We start from the raw sequence: 9,574 nt of genomic DNA on the forward strand, positions 1-9,574 counted from the left end.
TTAAATTGTCTCGTTGCAAATAAATAATCTCATCCCTAGCCCTATTTAACTCTGTCTCCTTCAGTTCAATCCACATTCTTCTCTCCTCACTCTTCGAAGACACCCTGCTGAGTTGGTCAGTTAGGTTAGAGTTCGCTAAGCGAGTTTGCATGAGACTACCACTTAAGTTAGAAAATTTAAATTTTAGTTCATTTAATTCTTCTTCATAATTCGTTACCGGAACTTTAAGTGATTCAAGGATGGATTGTACCTTTTTGATCAGCCGATCACAGTCTTTGATCTTCTCACTCACAGGCTTGGCTGCAAAGCACTTGTCCTCAGTCAGGTTCGGCTCCTTAAGCTCACCTTCGGTTGGTCTTCCAGCTGTAACCATCAAACATTTTCCAGCCGAACCAGTCTCTCTCGCCACATAAGCTTTTCCATGTGTGGGTTTTCTCACTTCTTCATCCTCAGAATCGGTTGACCAGACTTCAACGCCACCGAACTCATCTTCATCCACATTTTCCTGCACAATCAAGGCATTCATAGAACTATTAGTTGCCTTCTTTTTCTTTATTTCTTCCAACTTTCGCATGTAATACGCCTCATCATCTTCACCGTCCCTTTTCTCAGCCATCTTCCTCAACATGCAATCTTTGGCAAAGTGGTTCTTGCCATGATAGTAATTGCAGTCGAATCCAGAGTCTCCTGCAAGCTTGCTTTCCTTCTTGTCGTCATCCTTTTGAGAGGTATTCTTTGTTTCTTCTTTCACCTTCTCAGAACTGTAACTTCCTTGCCAGTTTCTGTTCTTATTGACATGGAACTTCTTTCGTGCAAACTTCTTTGGGTTGGTGACCATCATTGCATATTCTTCGCCTGTAAGGTCACACTCAGACATATCTGAATCCTCCTCTTCTTCTGCAACACTTTTGCCTTTTGAGACAAGGGCCAGCGATCCCACACCCGAAACTATCTTCGCCTCCTTGGTTACCACACTCTCATGGGATTTAAGTATACCCACCAGTTTCGCTAGCGAGTATGATTTAAATTGTTCGTGAGCTTTCATTGTTGAAACCACTGCCATCCATTCTGGTCTTAAACCATTCATGGAGGTTACCTTTTGCTCGATCAATTTTCTTTCAATACCATGCTTGATCATCTTGCTAAAGAGATGATTGAAGCGATTGAAGGTTTGTATTAGTTTCTCTTCAGGTTTCTATTCGAAAACTCCAAATTCTGAGAGCAACAAGGTTTGGATTGAGTGTTCTAGATCCTCATTGGTTGAGTAGAGTTCTTTTAACCTATCCCAGATTTCTTTAGCCGTCGTGCATGAACCAACTAATCGAAAAGTGTCAGATTGCAATGCGAATCTGATCATTCTCATGGCTTTCACATTACATAGCACCTTGTCCTTTTCATCTTGTGGCATCTTATCTACGTCCGCCACAAGCTGATTATATTCTTTTTGAGTCTTCACTGTCCTGTTCGTTCCAGAGTGAACAAACGGCCCAAGCGTGATAGCTTCCCAGATGAGATAACCATTATCCTCATATCCAACTACGTAATCTTCAAAGTGATGCGCCCACACTTCGTAGTCTTGAGTGTAAAGAATGGGAACCCTTGTAGTGGATCCAATGTTGTTGGAGATATAGATGGGATTTGTTTGAGAATCGTCGTGAGACATGATGAGCCTTTCCTTAGAACTGCTAGAATCAGACCTGTAAACTTGAGATTAGGGTTTTATCAAACACAAGAGTTACCGTCAACAAGAAGAAGACGAATTATTTATATTCGATAAAAGCGGAAACCCTAAAGAATTCTTCAAACAGAAGGAATGTGTATTGATCACACAGTCTCCTGCTCTAATACCAATTGTTAGAACAAAGTTCTAGTAGGATCGATAGATTCAAAGCAGAAAAACAATTAAAGACGTAATGAAGAACACAGGAATGGTTTAACTGATGTCGAATGATTAAGCTTTAACACCTCAGAAGAGCTCGATTAAGAACTTCGACTGTAGAGGTGTTTAGGGTTACAAAAGCAATAATGATAATAATTACGACAGTATGTAAGGCATACATGCATGCACTATTTATAGCTTAACCCTAATTAATAATCACAGATGGACAAGCCCAATCCGGATATACAAAACTAAGCCCATGACGCAACATATAATACTCAACAAACCTCTTGTTGATGGTTTATCACACAAGTTCACACATTAATTTACCATTTTCTAGTTAATCATAGTTTCACATTCGCTATTCCTAGGCACATAACAATGCTCTCACATAAATCACATGAGATAATTAATTAAGAGATGTTCATGCAGCTTAATTACTTGATAATTAACAGAAAATAGTTATGGTTAATGCATAAGGTTCTTTTACAAGCTTAATGCAACTAAATTCACCAATAAATAATTAATCCAACCACAAATTAACACATAGTTGTAAATTTTCCTACCCTAAACAGAAGATATAAAGTTTAGCTCATGATTGTAGCAGAAAGCAACTCAAAAACGATGTCTAGTAGTTTAAACATGATTAAAACAATAGATAAAGTAAAGAGTAAACTTATGTTGCCTTTAATCTTCTTAAAATTGAAACTAGGGTTGACTCTCATGATTTCCAGAGCTCCAGCCGCCTTCCTAGTCGCAAGGTAATCCTTCAAAAAGTCCAGAGTCGGTTTTGTTTCGGAATTTATCCTCTATTTATAGTTTTCAGAAAACAGAGACTACTCGTCGAGTAGCCAACCGACTCGCCGAGTCCCCTTGTAGAATCCGTGTACGGTAAGGACTTTATGTATTGCTTCGCGAACCTTCGTGGGAACTCGTCGAGTAGACGTTGTTACTCGCCGAGTAGCTTCAGGATTTGGCTCTTTTTCTTCTCTCTTCAGTTCTCGTGCTTCCGATCGCCTCTCCTGCTTCCTTTTGCTTCCGAGCATATCTTTTGGACTGAAAATACAATTTAAACATTATTAAGTACCTTTTGTCCATAATTTGCAAATAATTAGCTAATAAATAATAAAAAATCTATACTAAATATATAGCTAAATACGCACATATCAAAATACCCCACACTTGACTTTTGCTTGCCCCCAAGCAAAACAAAATTTTAGCATACTAATATCATATAAGACAATCCCAATTGAACCCAACCATTATGCCAAAACCGCAACGCATGCATTTGTGTATACAAATTTTTCCTAAGGACCCCCCTCAATTCTAAATACTTGCAATCCTCATAAACATTCGCCCACTTCTTTTGAACAATGCTCATTTTATGCATCCCTCCGAATCCATCCGCAAAAAACCTCCTAACCTCAAAGTATTTTTGGTTGAGCAACCCAAGCATACATAATCTAGACAATTACAACTTTTTGATGCCACTATAGAGCTTATTTGGAATTCTTCACTTCTTTGATAATTTGATCTTGATTTCTTTGAATTCACCACCTTTATGATTCTTGGTATCTTCAAAATTTTTGATTTTTCGGAATTTTGATCTTTTGATCTTCACTTTGAAAGCTCCAAAATTCTTGCAACTTTTCTTGTAATTCTCTCTCTTTTTTTTTCACATGTAACTTATTTTTTTTTTCACTCAAACCCTACATGCTTAAGCAAGGGCACTCAACTTCAACCTTTATTGGTTAAAGATATTAGTTTTCCTGGATACATTTCAAGTACAGGATGCTAAACTTATTGCATCCCTCAAACTAAGCGAGGTTGTGTTTTTGTTCCATGATTTCACTAGAATAAAGGGGGCCACAAATGCACTAGAACGTATATAGGCTCAACTAAACATTTGGGTCTCTATGCAATCATCAAACATAACACTAGAATGGAATCCTAATTGTTTTTACCATGATTTTCTAAATTAACCCCTACCCCACACTTAATTTATGCAATGTCCCCATTGCATGTTATGTATTGAAATAACAAAATATAGAGAGAATTGGAATAAACTCCCCTGGGATAGTAGTAGCGAGGTTGATATTTCTTCATGAAAAGCTCCATCTTTAATTGACTTTAGACATGGGAACAGCTCATCCATGTCTTGGGTGTCAAGTCTCATGTGGTCAGCTCCAAATATGCAGGAAAATAGTCTCGGAAATCTTTAGGAATTAATCTTCAAAGAATATGAGTAAAACCTGTATCAAATATGGTCAAATCGTAAGCTTGAGAATGGAGTATTGAGTGACTCGTCGAGTAAATATGAAAACTTGGCGAGTAAAAGTGTTTCTAGCAGAAAAGTCGCAGAATTGCAAAGGGACTCGTCGAGTTCAAGATATGCACTCGGCGAGTACCACGTTGATTGGAAAAATAGGTCTTCTACTCTGAATACGTTTCTGATGGGTTTGGTAATGACAATTTAATATCCCTCCTTCATTTTTCTTCAATAAATGACACTCTTTTAACCCTCTTTACTAACGGACTCGACCTTAAACTCAAAACTTTCACATCCTCATCTAGACTCGACTCTCATTTTAGCTTTGACATTGAGACTCTCGCATGCATCCTAGCTTCAATCTGAAAAGATAAGAACAACACAAGTGATAGATAGCAATAAACCAAATCCTATTTAAACCTAGTACTTAAAAGTTCAAAACACACAAAACAAATAAAAATAAAAATAATTTTCAAACAACCAAACAAATAAAACCATAAAAATATCAATCTTCATCTTCCTCCTCATTTCCTCCTGCTCCACTCCCACCAGCTTGGTTCCTTCTTTGATTTACCCGCTCTTCCCAACTTGCAACATAGGGATATCTGGGCCCGGGTCTAGGCGCAATGTTTATTTGTTCAAATAAATAAACAAATGATTCGTTATGATAGTTCATGCTTCGTCCAAGGTCGTCCTGGTACCTTCTCATTTCCATGTTGTACCAGTCCATTGGTAGCTCATCATCCACCGGAATGACCGGTGGGTCTTCACGGACGTGTTCCCTTCTTGGCCTTACCCTCCTTCCCGGCTCCTCGGGAATTAACATTTCATCCGCATTTGGGATTCGAAAATGTCCCCCACCATAATCCTCAATGATCCTTGCCCTCCTATATAATGTGGTGCTAAACGGAGGAGAAGGAATCATTGTCAATGCTCTTGCTGCACCTTGGTCCAAAATCCCATATGACCTAGCCAGCTTTGTGACAAACATGCCACCATTGATTTTGGACGTGATCCGCTCCTTAACCGCCCCCTCTGCTAAATATTTCGCCAAACAATATGGCAAATTGCAGAAAACATCGGGGGTGATAATGCTCCACATGTAGAAAATATCAAGAGTAGGGACCTTATCATCATCCTTCCGCATGTTAATAGTGCTTGCGATAAGACGATGTATCAAGCGATGGATGGGGGAACGGATGCTCCCCTCTTGTGCAGAAGAAGGAATGTAGACCCGGTTTGCAATTGTGTTCCACCAAGTAGATGCAATCACCTCTTCAGGAAAGTCCTTGTGGCAGTGCTCCAGGAATGCTTCAAAATTTTCAGACATGATCATATTTTGATCATAAATTCCTAGCCTCCAAGCAAGTTCTGCTATGCTGCATTGGCGCAGCTCCCCTCCAAGACAAAAAGTGATAATGCCCGGATTATAATAATCATTGCCACCTCGGAAGGAGATTGTAGCAAAGAATTCCCAGCATAGTTCCTAATAAACAGGTTCTTGAATCTTGAATAATCGACTCCAGCCGTCACAGATTATGGTCATCCCATCATTTTCAAAAGATTTGACCAAATAAGGAGTCAATTCTTCCTCCAATTTGGTTTGACCTATCCAATGCCAGTCTATTTCATTGGGCACATATATCTCCTTTCGTTTGAGTGCTTCCAGCTTGTTTTTTGCACGGGCGAGTGAAGGTTTGGAAGTTATTTGTGGAACAGGCATGGGATGTCCCCATAACCGCCTCCCCTTGAACTTTGTCCACACCTAGACATGATTTCTGCAAAACAAGATGAAAAACACCACAAACAAAACACAGAGAAATTAAAAATGTCAAAATACTGGGCATCTGCAACTTGGACTCGCCGAGTAGAAGTCCTGCTCGGCGAGTAGGACGAACTGTGCGAGTTGGTCCTGAGTTCAACTCTGAATCGGGTGAAATCAACCGTCCAAACACAAAAATTAGTCCAGGGGTTTGTCTTGGTATGTCTATTAAGCAAGAATTTGTAAGAAATTATGTCTAAAACAACCTAATTCGACCTAGCAATCAAAACCCTAGGATTTGAGTAAACCCCAAAACCCGGTTTTTCATGGATTACAACCACAAACATACCCAAGACATGAACTTTAACAAGATTAAGTAGGAAAAATGTTACCTTTTTGGTTGAAGATGCAAGAAGTAGCAAGAATTTGAAGATGAAGGCTTGAGAGAAGAAGTGCTCATCGAGCGGCTGGAGGTTGCGAATGAGATTGTGTTTTACCAATTAGGGTTAAAACCCCTTATTTACAGAATGTGAAAAATAAATTTTTTTTTCGGGTAAATACGTGGACTCGCCGAGTAGAAGTCCTACTTGCCGAGTAGATACGCGAATCCACGATTTTCCGTGATTTCCAAAATGGACTCGTCGAGTTTTTCGTTCTGTTTGACAAAAATTGAGTTCTTAAATTTTATGCCACCAACCCCACACTTGAGCATTGCTTGCCCTCAAGTAATCATTTTAAGCACAGAAGAAGATTGATAAAAGCAGATTCTAACTAAAAAAAACAAAAGTAAACCGAAAAAGAAAAGTAAAAGAAAGCAAACTCTAAACTCGGGTTGCCTCCCGGAAGCGCTTCTTTTTAAGGAGTCATTAGCTGGACTCTCTCCCGCTCTACGTTTCTGCGGCTTCCTCCAATAGGATCTCTTTCTTTAGTTTTTGCACTTTATACTTGGTTTTGTAAATATGGATTTTTCTCTTATATGCCCTTTTCAATTCTTCTTTCCTTCTCCTTGCGACACCTTCTTCATCTTTACGCTTTATACCGCTACCATGCTTTTTCTTTTTCACTCCTTCCTCTACCTCGATTGCCTTGTTAGTCATTATTTCATCACATAATGAAGAATTTGGTGGTTTAAAAGTGAAAACTTCAAATGTAGTAGAGACTAGGGCTCGAGGCTTGGTTCTTGTGATTGTGGTTGACATTGCTTCTTGATCAGGCGTGTATGAGTCAATGGAAGAGTTATGGTCATCATTATTCCAATCCTTACTATTCTCTTTGTCTCCCAAGCTTTCCTTCATGTCATGATGAATTGCTTCATCATCTTGCATAATTGTGTCAAGGCAAGCCAAATGGGCATTTTGGAAGTTGCACAAATCTTCAACAATTGCACTTTCCTCAAGTAGATTTTCCAATTGATCAGGAAAAATGTGCACCTCGGATTCAGAAAAAGTGCGTGTGGTTTGCAGGGCAAGCTCTCCCTTTGGTTGTGTCTTTTCGTTTGGACTCGTCGAGTCAGTGGGTGCTACTCGGCGAGTCGGTGATCTTTCCACCCCTTTGATTGTTTCTTGGTAATCAGCTTCCTCTAGCAACCTTTCTATCTCTTTTAAGTCCCTTTCAGTATCAAACTTCTCTTTCAAGGATAGTAGAAATTGATTTGGATTCTCTTCTTCTAAAAGCGTAAGCTCTCTTTCTAACACTTCATCATCCAAATATATTGAGGAAACTTTATCTTCTTTTGTCTCTTCATGCTTTTGCTCTTGCTCAGCTTTAAAAATCATCGAATCATCCCCCACCCTTAGTTTTAGCGTAGATTTGCATACATTGACTATGGCACAAGCGGTATTCAAGAAAGGCCTCCAAAGAATGATTGGGACTTTAAGATCTTCCTCCATGTCTAGCACTACGAAATCAGTAGGGAACACAAATTTATCAACCTTGATGAGAAGATCTTCGCACACTCCTCTTGGATGTATTATTGATTTATCAGCTAGATGGATTTTCATACGAATAGGTTTTGGGTCCGGCAAGTTTAGCTTTTTGAAGAAAGAGTATGGCATAAGATTTATACTTGCCCCCGAATCAGTCAATGCACGAGTGGCAATTATATTTCCAAATTGACACGGTATCGTGATGCTTCCCGGATCTCCCCTCTTTTCTGGCAGCTCATTCAATACTATTTCAGCCACTTCTGCCATATCTTTTCTAGATGTAAAGAGACTCTTCAAAAAGCTTTCACATTTGGCGTTTGAAGTATCGTTTCAATAAACGGAATATTCACTTGAAGGGCCTTTATATGCTCCATAAATTTCTTATACTCTAGAATCTGTTCACCAGGTATGGTTCGACTCGGAAACGGCAAAGGAGGTCGGTAAGGCTTTAAAGAACAGCCATTTTTTTCATCAGGTCTTGGACTCGTCTAGTCCTTGTATTGGACTCGGCGAGTCGAGTCGGGATTCTCTAATTTCGAGTTTTCTGGCTCTTCTGCTTGCACCTTTTCTAAAGCCTTCTGAAGAGGGGTCAAAGGAGTAAAAATTTTCTCAGAAACTGTTGTTATTGCATTTACATGTGCCATTCTTGGGTTTTGTTCGGTATTGCTAGGAAGTTCACCCGGTGCTCTTTGGTTGATTTGAATTGCAATTTGGCCTAGCTGTTTTTCAATGTTATGAATGGATGCTTGTTGATTCCTCAGCATAGCTTGTTGATCCATCATCATACCTTAGTGTTCCCTTAACATATTTCGTTGCTCTTTTATTTCAGCTTCTGTGTCATTATGTCTATTCTCGGATGCAACTACAAATCTTGTGAGCATGTCCTCCAAATCAACTTTCTTATCTAGCACAGGCTCCTCTTTTTGATGAAAACCCCTTGCTTTTTGCTTAAACTTTTCCTCCTTTGCCTTCTTGTATTCATCGTATGGGATCCATTCTTTCTTGGGTTTTCGCCAATCATCATCATATTTATCGCCACTTGAATAGCACACTTGTGCTTTCCGGTAACCATTCTCGTCCAAATCACAATCTCTAGTAAGGTGAGGCCCATTACAATTCTCACATCCCACCCAGATAGCGTGGATGGATTGGTCCATCTTGGTCATTCTTCGGTCCAAATTCTCCAACTTAGCCATCACTACTGCCAAGCTATCATTAACTGAGTTCACTACCCCTCGATTTGGTTCATTCCTTGGGTTATGATATTCTCTAGAGTGCTTAGAGAATTCTTCAATGAGTTCCTTTATCACTGGGGGTGGCTTCTTTGTGAGTGGTCCTTGCGAATCAAGGAGCTGCCTGGTTGTTACATTAACTCCATCATAGAAAATGGAGACTTCTTGTTGACTATTTAGATCATGATGTGGGCAGTTCCTTAGTAAGCCTTTGTACCTTTCCCATGCCTCATATAGTGACTCTCCAGCTTGTTGCTCAAAGTTTGCCATGGCCTTCTTCAACTTTGCTATCTTTGATCGGGGGGGGGGGGGGAATTGATCAATAAATTCCTCTTTCATCTTGGCCCAAGTGGTGATGGATCCTGGAGGGAGTGATTTTAGCCAATCTTTTGCAGCCCCCTTAAATGTGACCGGTAGCATACGGAGCATAACAGTGTTGCGTGCCACATTAGGGACATTGAAGTAGTCGGCTATATCGTTGATCTCGTCTAGATGCTTGTATGCGTC

The 9,574-nt window shown here is 39.7% G+C and overlaps 1 non-coding gene across 1 annotated transcript; it reads left to right on the plus strand.

The window, feature by feature from the left end:
* The first annotated feature begins 9,245 nt into the window (after positions 1–9,245).
* LOC145134998 (small nucleolar RNA R71) lies at positions 9,246–9,352 on the plus strand. The gene has a single exon (XR_013719480.1). It is a non-coding gene; the product is annotated as a small nucleolar RNA R71 (small nucleolar RNA).
* Positions 9,353–9,574: the final 222 nt, after the last annotated feature.

The sequence above is a fragment of the Lactuca virosa genome, chromosome 8, assembly GCF_052849685.1.
Source record: "Lactuca virosa cultivar CGN04683 chromosome 8, Lactuca_virosa_CGN04683_v6, whole genome shotgun sequence".
Taxonomy (NCBI): domain Eukaryota; kingdom Viridiplantae; phylum Streptophyta; class Magnoliopsida; order Asterales; family Asteraceae; genus Lactuca; species Lactuca virosa.